Source organism: Chelonia mydas, chromosome 1 (genome assembly GCF_015237465.2).
Source record: "Chelonia mydas isolate rCheMyd1 chromosome 1, rCheMyd1.pri.v2, whole genome shotgun sequence".
NCBI classification, from domain to species: domain Eukaryota; kingdom Metazoa; phylum Chordata; order Testudines; family Cheloniidae; genus Chelonia; species Chelonia mydas.
Genome location: NC_057849.1, coordinates 120,349,972 through 120,365,937, shown reverse-complemented (window position 1 = coordinate 120,365,937; position 15,966 = coordinate 120,349,972). Strand labels below are relative to the sequence as shown.

Sequence of the window (15,966 nt, the reverse complement as noted above, 5' to 3'; positions counted from 1 at the left end):
TTTAATTCATTTTTATAGCTCACTGTTTTGATTCACTGTGACATTGTAAAATATTTATCTTTTGAATTTGCCTTTAAAAAAAGCAAGGTGACTTCTTTAGGAAAAAATGGTCTAAGAGAGTTACCTGTGTTCAAAGACTATGTAACATATTGCATCTGACCAATAACATTTAACATGAACAGGAAAAGCCAAGTTAGGAAAGAACCAGCTACGCAAGGATTAGCCATTAAAATGGTTACATTAATTTATTCCCATATCTGGGAGCTCTGAACTGGGGAGGGAGGCCAATGCAGCCCAAACTTTGTCCAGTTTTTGTCATGGATGAAAGTTTGGATAAAGATCCAAAATTTCAGAAGCTTATCTAAAACTTAGAACCGTACCTTCTTGGTGCCCTCTTGAGTTGTCTGTATAAACGCAAGGCCACCTTCCTCACCAAGCAAGAGTTTTTTCCTGCTTGTCATGTTCTGTAGTGGATCCTCTATGGAAAACTCACATTCCCTAGAATCCATTCCCAGTCTGATGGCCCTTTCTTAGAATCATAGAATCGTAGGGGTAGAAGGGACTGCAAGGGCAATCTATTTTAAGCCCTTGCCAAAATGCAGGATTTGCTGTGTCTAAACCATCCAGTACAGATGGCTATCTAGCCTCCTTTTGAAAACCTCCAATGAAGGAGCTTCCGTGACTGTTCTATAGTCCTACTGTTCTTACAGTTAGGAAGTTTTTCTTGAGATTTAATCTAAATCTGCTACGCTGTTGTTTGAACCCCCACTCCCTTTTGTCCTACCCTCTGAGACAAGAGAGAACAACTTTTCTCCATCTTTTTTATGGCAGCCTTTCAAGTATTTGAAGACCGCTACCATGAACCCCCTTAATCTCCTCTTATTCAAACTAAACATACCAAGTTCCTTCAGCCTTTGCTCAGATGTCTTGCATTCCATCCCTTTGATCATCTTTGTCACTTGCCTCTGGATCCTTTCCAGTTTCTCTATATCCTTCCTATACAGCGGTGGCCAATACTGGACAAAGTACTCCAGCTGAGGCCTAAGTAGAGCGGTACTATCACTTCCCATGATTTGCATGCTATGCCTTTGTTAATGCAACCTAAAATTGCATTTGTTTTTTTGCAACAACATAGCATTGCTAGTTCATGTCGAGGTTGTGATCCACCACAACTCCTAGATCCTTCTCAGCAGTGCTACTGCCAAGCATTTATTCCCCATTCTGTATTTTTGCACTTCTTTTTTTCCCCCCTAAGTGTAGCATCTTACCTTTATCTTTGTTGTCTTCTTCCCAGCTTGTGCTACCAGCAGCAGCTCATTAACTATGGCAGGACTAGCTTCACCCTTGTGCGCTGGTCTCTGCTGCAGTCACTCTCTTGGACTTTCCTGGAACTTGGATTTCAGTGACTCCCATTTCTGAAACCTTTGTGGTGGAGGTGGAAAAGGCTCGGTGCTGCAATCAATATCTTGGATTTCCCTGGAACTGGGATTTCAGTGAAAAAGGCTCGGTCCAGGGAATGGGCAAAAGTTTAGTTTGGTTCTTATTTTGCCTAAGCCAATTTGTCCATCCCTCACCATTTTGACTGTGGGGATAATTTTATAGTGTGAAACTAATGGTGTTCTGATGAAGTAAAATATTCAGACTTAGAAACTTAAGTGCATTGTTAAAGTGCATAAACATCCTCCCAAACCATATTCTTGTGAATTTCACACTAGGGACCAAATTCTGTTCTATTTGCATGTATCCAACGAAGAGGGTATTCACCCACGAAAGCTCATGCTCCAATACGTCTGTTAGCCTATAAGGTGCCACAGGACTCTTTGCCACTTGTTCTATTACACATTGTAAATCTGTGTTGACCGCAAAGGGGAGTTACTTTGGATTTACACTGGTTGTCCTACAAGTAGAAGTTGTACCTAGTATTGATACTGCACTGTGGTAGAAATCATACTGTCTGTTAGATCTCCTGTCCTTCAGGCAAGACATTGTCATTATATCGATTTGTAGTCAGCTTCTTAAAGACATGTTAAGCATTTTTATTTTTAAATTGCAATACAAGTAAAGATAGATTCATTGGTCACATCTTACATATGCAAAAAAAACCCACCCCACCCCCCAAAAAACCCCAACCAACCCCCACCTCTACAATATCCAACTCAAACCAGTCTCCTGTAAAAGAAAAATCACCTTCACAATCATTTTGCTTTTATTGGACTCTGCTATATTTACCACAGACACCCAATGTTCTAGCATACAACCTTTTTGTCCCCTTATGAGCTGGCATTCTGCAACTGTGCTTAAATCCATTTAGTTTCTATGGCCATCTCACCTTCATTTTCCGTTTGAAGTCTCCTTTATTCGTGTGACCATCCTTTCCTTCAATAACTTTGCATTGATTTTTTTAAGTTGATTTTTCCTCAAATATTGATCTGTTACCCTGGTGTATTTGGAGTTTCTATTGCTTTTATTTTATTGAAATAGCTCCTGTTTTAATTTCTTCTTCTCTTGGTTTTTCATTTAAAAACACACTTTACCATGTTACATTTTATATTTTGAACCTTGGCATTTGTTTCTACTCTGTGTGCGTGTGTGAACTCCACACTTCTTATGATGTGTGGAATTAAAGTAAAAGACTTGTATCATGATGTAGAATTGTTGACAAGTATGGAGTATTTCATTTGGTTGTGAGTCACTGCAACTACACAGGAAATCAAACAAATGTATGTTTAAAAAGAATAATGTGTAATAGGTTAACTATATTTTTCTTCTCATATCTGCCCTCTGTGATCCCTTCATGATTGATAAGTGATACAGAAGAGCTGAGACATAAATATGTTTGTTATTATATGAATATATCTGTAATGAGATACAGACATCTAAAATATTGAATTGATGTTGATTTTCAAAGAATCACACTGAGAAAGTAAAAAGAACAGGAGTACTTGTGGCACCTTAGAGACTAACAAATTTATTTGAGCATAAGCATTCATGAGCTATAGCTTTCTTCATCGGATGCATTCAGAGGAAAATACAGTGGGGAGATTTATATACAAAGAGAACATGAAACAATGGGTGTTACCATACACTCTGTAACGAGAGTGATCACTTAAGATGAGCTATTACCAGAAGGAGAGTGGGGGGACCTTTTGTAGTGATAATCAAGGTGGGCCATTTCCAGCAGTTGACAAGAACATCTGAGGTCAAACACAAACATTTTTTAGAGTTAAGGTTGTGTATATATTGCCCCTAAAAACACTTAGAGGATTTTTTTAAATGTGCTATGAGTGAAAATACTAAATTATTTAAACTCAGAAAATTCACGGTTAAGGATTCAGTAAAGAAATATGATGAAGTCCTACTTCCAGTTGAAAGAGTTAAGCAGAAAAATTGACGCTAAGTGCAATGAAATCCTGATAACTTATTACATCTGTTTACTGAGAAGGTGTCTTGGTTTTGCATCAATCTCTGTTCTATACCCACTCTTCTTTCAGTTTCCTTTTCAGTTAACCCTGGTGTCTATTTCTGTAATTAAAATAATTAATTCTATCACATTAACTCCAATTCAATAAACACTAGAATGTTATTTTTAGAGACAGAGCATATGCCAGTAAAACTAACATGTATAGAATCTTATACTGATCCCGTTGTATCCTTCAACTTTGTGGTGGTAAAACATCTTTGACTTTTGCCCTTCTGTCCTTTTATACTAGTATTTCACACTTTGCTAATATTATGGATACCTATTACATGTATATTAGCTATAATAAATATAATACAATTAATTGTAATATATATCTTTTGAAAATGATTTTACGATTAATGAAGGGTTTTGGATTGATACAACTAGAAACTGAAGTTCTCTGTTTAGCATGGGCAGCATCAATGCAAACGTTTTCTACACAGTCCCACCAATATAGTTCAACACAGACTTACCAGCTCTAGGAATCAAAAAAGGTATTAAAGTCTTCATGGCCATTTGCTCTTTGGCTTTTTCTCTGAGACTGCCAAGAAGGATGCCGGTAGTGATGTTACTTCGAGAGTGGGCTGAGAATTCCAACTTACTTTATGTAGGCCACCAAACAGCTATGGGTTGGATGTGAACTGGTGATCTAGAGCAGTGGTTTTCAACTTGTGGTCCATGGACCCCAGAGGGTCTGCCGACTCTGTCTAAGATTTCCAAAGAAGTCCGTGCCTCCGTTTAAAATTTTTTCGGGTTCCGCAAGTAAAAAAATGTTGAAAATCAGTGATCTAGAGGAAGAAGATACTACACCCTACTACCTAGTCCTTGGGTACTCAGGATTTATATAAATTAGGCAAATTATATTAATATTAGGCAAATAATTAGTTATAGCTCCATAGGAAGATGTATGTGGTTGATACATTTAATGTAGGGGGGAAGATCATTAGTAGGGAGGAATAATTAGTTGTGTGGCCTTGTTCAGTATTTCCTTTAAATAAGGCCTCTCTTTAGCTATTGTAAATTAAAATCTATTAGAGAGAACCACAGTTTGTAACTATTTATGCTACTTAAATATCATGTTATCAGAAACAGACATGAAATTGCCATTTTAAACTGTTTTACAAAGTATTTTATAAAGTTAAAAATAAAGTGCAACACAGTAGTTATTTCATTATACATAAAAAACTAACAACATATCAATTTTAATGGCAGAAAAATGATACCAGCAGATATTTGAAATTCTTTGAGAACCCTGCATCATACTGGGTTTATCAGAGGAACCAGAGGTTCAATTTCTTATCCTGTTTTACAGGTAATCCTAAAAAAAAATCTCCCATGATCTTTAAAATGATGTTTTAATAATCTAGCATCTTGAGTAACATTGAGTAATTGAATTCTTTGATTAAAATGTAGACACACACAAGTGCATTGTTGAGTTCTAAAATCCTACAGTGGCTTACTTAATGAAACATAGATTTATGGTCACAATTTTTATTACTTATTGGAAAAAAAGTTCAATTTTCTTCCATATTCTAGTCATGTTATAAACAAGTTTAAATTATGATTATACATCTGTCAGGTTTAATTTCTTGAACTCAAAGTAGAGTCAATTTTTATGCAATGCTTAGATGGGAAAACTGAATAAAATATTTTCTTAATATGCCAAATATTCATAATAGCAAGTGATTTGAATAGGCTCAATTAAGGTATGCCGATGTTGAGGGAGATTTTTCCCAGTGCTCAGGTAGAGCTGGGGATCAAAGATCAGTGCACTCAGCATGGGTTCTTATACCACTGATTATTTTTGCTTAAAAATGGAGGTAGCAGTGTGCAGATCAGAGTATCCCTCCATATTCTGTCAGAGGACTGGTGGCAACTATGTAAGGAGAGAGGGAGTATTCATAGCCTTTGTTGGAAAGGACAAAGCAGAACCCCCCCTTAGCTTCTCCTTGTCCGACCTTGCTGGGAGTGGGATGTCTCACTCTGGCTCCCATTTCCATGCTTTTAGTGAGGTAAGGGGGAAGAGAATAGTTAGTCAGCTCCTGGTCTGGGCAAGAAATGGGGTGAAGATCACCAGTGCTGCTCATCCCCTCTCAGTGAAGAATCTTTGTGATTCCTTTTTCCTTTAGCCTCTCTGAGAAGGTGAAGAGAAGAAACTACTGGCCTTGCCAGCCTTCCATATGGTTGGAGGAGACAGCAATATGTTGCCTTGCTCATCTCGGGTCCTCTGGTCTGGTCCGTTGTTAGCGGGGGAAGATGAGAAAAGAATCCATGTACCAGAGCTACCAGATCAAGAGACCTGGCACTAGGCAGGGTTAATCTGGATGGGCAAACTTTTTGGCCCAAGGGCCACATCTGGGTGGGGAAATTGTATGCAGGGCCATGAATGTAGGGCTGGGGCAGGATGTTGGGGTGCGGGAGGGATTGCGGGGTGTGGGAGGGGGCTCAGGGCAGGGGGTTGGGGTTCAGGAGGGGTGCGGGGTGCAGGAGGGGGCTCAGGGCAGGGGGTTGGGGTTTGGGGTCCAGTAGGGGTTTGGGATCCGGGCTCTGGCCTGGCGCCGCTTACCTCAAGTGGCTCCGGGGTGGCAGTGGGATGCAGCGGGGCTAAGGCAGGCTCCTGGCCTGCCCTAATTCCACGTGGCTTCCGGAAGTGGCCAGCATGTCCAGCAGTGGCCCCTGGGGGTGGGGTGAGGGAGGCGGCTCCGCTGCGCGCTGCCCTCGCCTGCGGGTACCACCCCTGAAGCTCCCATTGGCCATGGTTCTCCGTTCCCGGCCAATGGGAGCTGTTGTTGGGGGGTGGTGCCTACAGGTGAGGACAGTGCACAGAGCCCTCTACCCCTCCCTCCCCCAGGGGCCACAGGGACGTGGTGCTGGCTGCTTCTGGGAGTGGTGTGGGGCCAGGGCAGGCAGGGAGCCTGTCTTAGCCCCATGGCACCATGGGGCTGGCAATCCCTCAGGCCGGATTGAAAGCCCTGACGGGCCAAATCCAGCCCACAGGCCGTAGTTTTCCCTCCCCAATCCAGATGCTGAACGTGCATGGATTTGAATCCAATGAGGATGAATTCTAAACGTGAAATCCATGCACAAAAACCTGGCCTGAAGCTCTCCTCTTTTTTAGCCTTTTAAAGGGACAGTGTCAGATTAGAAATCATAGGCCAGATTTTGAGCCCTGGAAAGGACACTTAATACTACTGGAAAAAACTCAAAGTAACCTTAAAGCTGCTCTAAATAAATATCTGAAGTGTTCTCCTGATGCAAGAAGCACCGTGGGCTGATGTAAATCTGGTGCAAGGGGCAGGTAGGGGCTGGCTGCAGGCAGGGAAGTGACATTTTTAGGTAAGGATCCTTGTCTGGTAGAATAGTCCCTTTGGAACCACTTTAGCCAGTGTAAGATATCACAGTCTTGTGGCTGCTCTATCTTGCACGGGGAGCTGTTTTAGTCACTGGCTGCCACCAGCCTAAGATTCTACCTGAATTGCAGGATGATTGTCAAATAATTGCAGCTGAGTTGCGGACAAGAGATGGAAAATCGCGGAAAAGTAATAATGGACCTTTATTAATAGGAGTAAGGCACAGTAGACCTATTCATTTAGGAAAAATTGCTGGAATGATATAAACGCCCAACTGTTATGTTATGTCTGTGATATTTTTTTTGGATATCCGGAGAATTTGGTGTAACTACAGGGCTGTAACCAGGGTGGGGTGAGTGGGGCAGCCACCCAGGGTGCAAAGCTAGGGGGGAGGGAGAGTGGAAAAATGGGCTGGAAAAATGATGAAAAAAACCTGGTAGGGGGTAGAGCCCTGCAGGAAGCATGTATTGCCACTCTTACTTCTGTGCTGCTGCTGGCAGCGGTGCTGCCTTCAGAGCCGGGTGGCCAGAGAGTGGCAGCTGCTGGCTAGGTGCCCGGCTCTGAAGGCAGTGCCACTGCCAGCAGCAGTGCAGAAGTAAGGCAGGCAATACCTTGCCTGCTGAAGCAATCTACCCCTTACCATTTGTTCATCATTTTACTGCTCCAGTTCCCCCTCCCCTTCCCATGGCTTTGCAACCTGGGTGGCTGCCTTACTCACGCTGCCCTGGTTACAGCCCTGCCCCAAGCTCTCCAAGATCATTTAGTGTACTAATGGGGAAACAGTGTGTGTTGCAAACCTCAAAATGTATGCAAAATTGTGAACTGTGCAGAGCTAATTTGAAACTAAATTGCGGTGGAAGCCTAGTATTGTGGAATCTACAATTTCTGCAATATTGCAAATGAAGTAGGATCTTACAGCAGCCTCAAAGGAGATGTGAAGGTGGCATAGAAGGTTATAGTCACTGTAAGAAATTTTTTAAAATCCAAACCAAATTACTGTTTTAATTGAAATTTAAAAAAACAAACAAACAAAAAAACAGGAGAAAATTTAACTTTTTTTTTCTTTAACTCAAACTAAGTGTTGGCCCTATAGTACTATCCCTGGCATTACCTCTCTAATTGTTTAAATAATTTTAAATATCTTTGGCGGTTGAGTTTTTTTGGGCTGGATTTTCTTATTTTGAATAACCTTTCCTTTCTCATCATTAGGTTTGACTGTACAGCTATAGTACTGTATGAAATATAAATTGCATTACATTAAGAATTCATGAGATAGAAATGTTACCACTTGGATAGTGCTGCTTGCTCTTCTAGGAATTAAGTGACATAGTGAACTATAAAAGATGCTTTTGTCCAGACTCCTCTTAGGTAGAGGTATTTTAGGTATTTTAATAATAGGGATGTGATATTTTCAATACCAAGTGTAAAAACTGCTTTCAAAGTGTCCATTTTTGAGTCTTTATTGCCTTATTAATTTGGAACTGTCTTGCTGAATTTGAGAAGGAATGTGAAGTGTGTATGTGCCCTATCTTGCATTGTATTTGTGGGGTTTTTTTTAAACTGGTCAAGACAGGCAATAGAACATTAAATTAGCTTAATTGAGTTCAGCTGTACAGCTTCCGTGCTGCCCACGGCAATCAAGAGGGAAGAGAGACATAAAGTCTTAAAATTTTAACAAGGTGCTGGAACACACACCACACATTTCTAATGCACATAAGCTTTCAAACTGAAAAAAACACTCATCACCTTTGTTGGGGCTCAGATGATTTCTTCCTTGAACAAAAGAGTGAGGGGAAGGGAATGAATGAGGGAGTGTGATGGGGTGTGTACCCCATACAAGTCCTGAATGGATGTTGTGGGCCTAAGGGGCCAGTTATGTTACCTGGCTGCACCTAGAAGGAGAGCGAGGCTAACTTGTGAAGATATGTTTATGAAAGATTGTGATTTCTAGACTCTCCCTCACAAGGACTGTGCTGTGAATGTGGGAATTTGGAGATGTTCCCTGGCGGCGGGGGTGGGGAACACCACATGGCTGGGTGCAGCAGCTCACCAGAGACGCTCTCCAGTTTGTTTTATTAAAGTTTTATTCCTTCCTCATTCACTGGCTTGTTATTTAATGAACCCCAAGATCTTTACATGGTGTCAGAGGTGCTGAATGGGAAGGAATCTGCAGTCATTTTGAAGTTAACTTCTTTATTTGCAACTGAAAGCAGAGACAAAGGGGGACACCAGAGAAGCACATGGAGCACCAGGCACAGAGGCTTTTGCATGTATTTGGCAAGCAATATAGTAGCTTGACTAGCTTAAGAAGGGGGGAAAAAGCCAAAAATGGATGTGCTGCAACCTCCGTCCAGTCTGCAATTGTCAGGCAATATTGCGAGAACTGGAAAAAATTCAGACAGATTTGAATTGTATTTAGCAGCCACAGGGGCAAAGGAGAAAAATGATAAAGTGAAATCATCTGTCTTTTTTTCATGTTGTTTGGGAGGAAGCATTGTATATTTATAACAACTTCATGCTTTCACCTTCTTCAAACTTAAAGTTAAGTAAAATACTGACTAAATTGGAGGAACATTGCATGCCAAAAAGGAATGAAACCTTTGAGAGACATCTTTTTACAGGCTTGCAAAAAAACTTATGCCACCATTAAGCAATATGTCAGAGAATTAGGGAAACTCAGTAAAACCTATGACTGGTGAGCTGACACAGTCTCTGGTCAGAGATAGAATCATTTGTGGCATTAAAGACAATGTGTTAAGAAAGAAACTGCTCTGTGAAGGAGTCTTAATTTCAGAAAACGTTCTCCAAATATGCAGGGCAGCAGAAACTGTGAAAGCACAAGCCAAAGAACTGAATTCGCTAGAAGAGGTTATCCATGTACTAAGTACAAAAGAATATTGCCAGAATAGGTCAAATCAAAGAGTGCAACCACTCTCTATGAAAACCACTGCTAGGGAGAAGAGTGGGTACAGATGGTCATGTGGAAGGTGTGGATCACAGCATGGCCCCAAACAGTGTGTTGCCTTTGGGAAACTCTGTCAAAAATGTAAGGGAAAAAAATAATTTTGCAAAATTCTGCAGATCCAAAATGCAGAAAAGTCAAGTGTATTCATTTAAAGACCATCTGATTAAGGAGTTTTTCATAGATGTACTGGGATCTAACAAGCCTGATGAGAAGGACTGGATACTACCTATGACAGTGAATGGAACAATTATTCCACTGAAACTGGACACAGGAGCTCAGCTTAATATTCTGTTTGAACAAGTTTGAGAGACTGAAAATAAGACCAAAACTGGGACCAACAAAAATAAAAGTAACTGGTTATTCTAGAACAAATAAACCAATGAAGGGGAGATGCACTGCTAGCATCAACCATAAAAACACCATGTACAGGCTCCTGTTCACTGTAGTGTCAAAAGAGGTGACACCAATTTTAGGCCTGACTGCATATGAGAAACTCAGTCTGGTAAAACGTGTGCTCTCACTACAAGATCATACTGAACCTGGTTTATAAGGCACTCTTTCGGGAACATCATGACCTGTTTCAAGGGTTGGATTGCTTGCAGGGTGAACATACAGTCCAGATAAACAAGCAGCTCCCTCCAGTTATCCATCCATGTAGAAAGGTGCTATTTGCACTCCATGATAAACTCAAGGCTGAGCTTGCAAGGATGGAAGCAACGTAATTAATACAAAAAATTTGAGGAGCCAACAGAATGGATGAGCTCCCTAGTCATTGTGGAGAAAAGTACAGCCAACTACGCACATGCTTAGATCCCAGAGACAAGGCTATAAAAAGAGAACTACCAACCAGAGAAGAGATTATGGCTCAGTTTGCAAATGTTCAATATTTCAGTAAATTGGATGCATCCTCACATTTTTGGCAGCTAAAATTAACTGAAGAAAGCTCAAAACTATGCACATTTAATACTTGATTTGGAAGGTATGGGTTCTTACACTTACCCTGCAGCACAGCTTTAGCCCCAGAAGTGTGCCACAAAAGCATACGTATGATCTATGAACGTATTAATGATTGTTAACACCTCAATGGATCACATCATCATCTGGGGCTCAGTGAAGAAGCAGCATGATTGTAGACTTTGGGAAGGCCGGGATGCAGCTAGAGCTGCAGATCTCAACATAGGAGAGAACTGTGTTTTAGGAGTTACAGAAATGACTTTTGTTGGGGGGATTATTTCTAAAGAAGGTGTAAAATCTGATAAGAGGAAGATTTCGGCCATTGAAATGATGCCACATTCCCAGTCAAAGAAAGATGTCCAACGGTTCCTGGGAATGGGTAATTATCTTGAAAATTCATACCTAATCTACCAAAGCAGCAGCTTTGAGAAAATGTCTAGAGAATAAAAATGAATGGTATTGGGGTGGAGAACTGGAGGAATCATGGGAATGTTTAAAACAACAACTGATACACGAATCAGTGTTGAAATTCTATGCACCAGGAAGGCCTATTAAAATCTCAGCTGATGCTTTACAGTTTGGGTTGGAGCAGTGATTTTACAGAAGTATGAGGATTATTGGCAACTAGTGGCATATGCATCCAAATCCATGACTGAGGCAGAAACCAGATAAGCATAGTTCGAAAAGGAGCTTTTAGGAATATTGTTTGCTTGGGAGACGTTTAATCAATATATTTATGAACAGACAGTTCAAGTTGAAACAGAACACAAGCCCCTGATAGTGTTATTTAGCAAACTGATAAATGACTGTCAAGGGTTCAAAGAATGATGATAAAGCTGCAAGTATGATTTGGTTGTGACCTACACGCCCGGTAAATTCATGTTGACTACAGAGGCACTTTCCAGAGCAGTAGCTCCTACAAAGCCAGAGAAGACTATAGAGAGAGAAATGCAAGCCTATGTAGATCTGATGGTAAAGTCAATTCCCATAGCTAACAGTAAATTGCAACAAATAAGAGAGGAAACAGAGAAAGATGAATCATTGGGAATCCTTAAAGAAGTGATATTTAAAGGGTAGCCTGAAGAAATAAGCAGTTGCTGTCCAAGCATAAGAGAGTACTGGAACTGCAGACATGAACTTATTGTGATAGATAGGATGATTTTCAAGGGCAGTAAGGTTATAATTCCAATGAGTCTCTGAAAAGAAATGCTACGGAAGATCCACAAGGGTCACTTAGGGATTGAGAAGTGCAAACAATGAGCATGAGAGGTGCTGTAGTGGCTGTGGATCAGCCACATCATCACTAATATAGTCGGGAACTGCTTTTCCTGATTGAATTACAATCCATGCCAACAGGCAGAGCCACTGAGACCTCATGCAACTCCACAAAGGCCTTATGAGAAGGTAGCCACTGATTTATTTACCTGGCAATGAAAGGATTATATAATAGTCACAGATGATGATTATTCTCTGTATCCAGAAATGTGTACGCTGCACAGTACAAATAGTTAGTCAGAGAGAGCTGGCAGGAAGGGAATCTTCTCCAGACATGGAATTCCAGATCAAGTCTTTAGCAATAATGGGACACAATTTTCCAGTGCAGATTTTAGGCAATTTGTCATAGATTGGGATTTTCATCACAAAACAGCAAGGCCAAATTACCCCCAATCAAGTGGGCTTGTGAAAAGGTCTATACGGACAGTAATGCACCTTACAAAAAAGACTTTTGACAGTGGGGGTGATTTGTACAAAGCTTTATTGGCTTACCAAAGTATACCTCTGGAAGAATGTCTTTCTCCAGCTCAGCTGTTAATGGGAAGAAGGATCAGATCTAATTTACCAATTACTGATAACTTGCTGAAATCTTGTAACAATGAAACCATACGGAAGATGAAAGAAAATCAGAAGTGGAAGCAGAAATGTTATTTTGACAAAAGGGCTCGTGATCGCCCATCTCTTAACCCAAGTGATAGAGTGTGCCAAGGAATCACACCTCCAATACTTGGGGCCAGAGAGGTACCATTAAAGAACAGCTACATCCAAGGTCTTATGTAGTTCAGACAGACCAGGGGGACACATTTCGATGTAATTGAAGGGATTTACAAGCAATTCCGGAAAGTTCCAATACATTGACAGCTGAGGTGGACTCTGGCTTTTCCTATTTGACTGATTCTTTAACCATCAACACACAAAGGTGAACTTGTCACGGAACAAGAGAACAACTCAGACTGAAGGGCTGATATTGAGAAGATCAGAGCAGGAAATTAAATGTCCTAAAAGACTCAGAGACTTGCTAACCTGTCTGTATAAAGGGTATTTGAGTGAAGTGAGTGGTAAAGACTCACTTGAGAATTATGTGCTGGTAACCTCTCCTCTGTAGGTAGCTGACACAGTGGGTTTATGGAAATGTACTAGATGGGTTGAGAATTAAATGCATATGTTGTTAGATAGCTGTTAACTGTTTATATACATGTACATACAAGTTCATTAGTTTTTCTTTAATAGGGAAGATGTAGAGATATATTTATGAAAGATTGTGATTTGGAGACTCTCCCTCATAAGGGACTGTGCTGTGAATGTGGGAATTTGGAGATGTGCCTTGGTGGTGTGGGTGGGGAACACCACATGGTTGTGTGCAGCAGGTCACCAATGACTGACTTGTTATTTAATGAACCCCAAGATTGTTACATAACTGATTGGGAAGTTCAGCTGGACAGAGCAGGCTGATTAGTATAAAGAGAGGAAGTTTGTAGTAGAAGGAGCCTGCAGGGAGAGTTTGTGATCACTCTTTGGGAACAGAAAGGTGGTGAGGTGGAAGCCCAGGGGGAGAAGAAGCCATAGGATCCTAACCCTGAAAGAAGGGTCAACCTAGAGTGGCTGTGCGGAAGAAGGCCTGAGAAAGGTTGGGTAGGAAGGAATCCAGGGAAACAGCGGCAAGGAGTGGGAGTGGAAGTGCACAGATCTTGACTGCTAGTTGTAGGGTCCCTGGCCTGGATCCCAGTGTAGTGGGAGGGCCCGGATTCCCCTACCAGCCAGCGACAAGGTGGCATGAGTCTAGAGAAGGGTATGAGGACATTGGAAATCTCTGAGGCAAGGATGTGAAGAACAGAGACCCGGAGCTGAGGCCAGAGACCCTCTTGTGAGGACCTAGGACTGTCTTATGTTAGGCTTGCTGTTACTCTGAAAGGGGTGAACTAAATCTTGACTTGGACGGAGGGCCGAGTTATGGAAAAGAGATCGCTGCAGCAATGGAGCGACTGTCAATATGGACCTGGCCATGAGGAGCCACTCCTGCAATGAGGGACTCTTTTTACAGGGAGGCAGAAGAAAAGTAGTAATGAAGAGGCAGGGAAAAGACTGGAAGGAACAGGGAAATGGAGAGAACTGTTGAAGCAGAGAATGGGTGTCATGAAAGGAAGGGCTGGCTCAGTGAGTGAGAAAATGGCTCACAGAGACATTCCAGAGAAATTCCCCATTGCAGTAGAGAATGCCGCATTACCGTGGTTCAGTAGTTGCTGGCACAGGTCTTCTGTACTCCATGGGGATTCACCCCTGCAGGAGGGTGGATGGTGTTTGCACAGACAGCTTTCCTTGGAGGCTTGTGGGTGGAGGGCAGCTACTTTAATTTCTCCTTGGAGCTTTAAGAGCTCCCCATGGCTGGAGTTGCATCAGGGATGTGTTGGTTTCTCCAGTTATTTTGAACACACTTTCTGCATGGCAACTCCTCTTTCCCCTCTTCTAAAAGAAAGTGGCTATCATATTTTCAACTAACATTTGGCCATGTGCACTACTCAGCCAAATTTCAGTGCAGCACTAGTTTACTTCTCCATATGCAGCTAGGAAATCAGAGCAATTTATGTACGACTATTACACTGAACTCTTTTTTTTCTTCGATGAAACACAGGAAGGCCCTTCCAGTCTTGTGTTCTCCAGACCTTTTGCCTCGTATTTTTCAGGGTCATATCCCTGGCTATTGTATTTATAGCCCTGAGGGATGGAATTTTCCAAACTACTTAGCATTGGCCTAATTCTGCTCCCATTGAAGTCAACTTCCATGGATCTCAGAGGGAGCAGAGTTAAACCAATGCTGAGCTCTTTAGAAAATCTGATCCTTAGTTTTTACTGTATGTAGTGACCCGATTTCTTCAGTTATCTAAGCAGGACTGTTTTGAAAACTGCAGTGTCTTTCAACTCTGTAACCAAACACTTTGGCCTTATCAGCACACAGAAATAGTCTGGTCTATATCCTTCAAGCTCACAACTCTTAGCAACACTTAGACACGCTCGCCCTAGTCTGTCTAGTCATCCAGGACATTTTGCCTGTAGCTAAAATATCACTGGTCTAACATTAGCACGTGAAAATAACCAACCTCCTGAATTTACAGAGAGCTCCCTTTTCAATAGAGAACCTGATAACCCCGACGGAGTCAGATGAGGGATTTACTGAAGCTCAGCTCATTGAGCTTTGTCTGCCTCCGTTCATTTTCTCATTAATTAAGACGAGTTCCAATTTACAGCAACTAGCTACTTGTTAAATGTGACTTTCATAGGCTCCGTTGCCTCTAGTTGTGACCAAAGCTCCCTTCCCGGTTCTCCTTGTTGGTCCATAAAATACACTGCAGTTGACCACACATTATTTTACCATTTATTTTGTCATTTTATTGTTAACTTTTTACAAAGTTGATTTTTTGCTCACAAATCTTATTTCCATAATATGTTATTCCCTCAAGAGAGGAACAACTTATCATGGAGGGCAAAAAGGAAAAGCATTTAACAAATTCAGTTGAATGAAACTACAACATTTCCATTTTTCATTCCCCTTCAGCATAGATGATGATAGCTAATTTACCTGAAGGTGTGGCTAAACGCTCACATCTACATGACTTGATTTCTATTAAAATCCAGGAGGGTGACGGTTTTGAAATCTGAACATTCTTTCATATCATTTCACTAGCTAATGGTAACTATCAGTGCTTGAAATGTTGGTGGTCTTTGTTTCCTGCAGCTGTGAGGATCATTAAAAAGTCTAATGATAGGAATATAAATTGAGAGGGTTAAATCCAAAGGTTGAATATTGTTCATTCAAGATACTTGTTTATAATTTAAGAATAATGAATACACTTTCAGAAACCATGTTTGGTTCACAAATGATTTGCAGAAGATTTGTGAACAGAAAAAAAGGGCTAAATTCATGAGATAATATATTCAAAATAAATAATTCAATCTGGTTCAAAATC

General features: G+C 41.1%; 1 protein-coding gene across 1 annotated transcript in view; it reads left to right on the top strand.

Annotated features, from left to right (window-relative positions):
• OCA2 (OCA2 melanosomal transmembrane protein) overlaps window positions 1–15,966 on the top strand; it is a 340,000-nt gene that overhangs the window by 134,567 nt on the left and 189,467 nt on the right. The gene's annotated exons all lie outside the window — the stretch shown is intronic.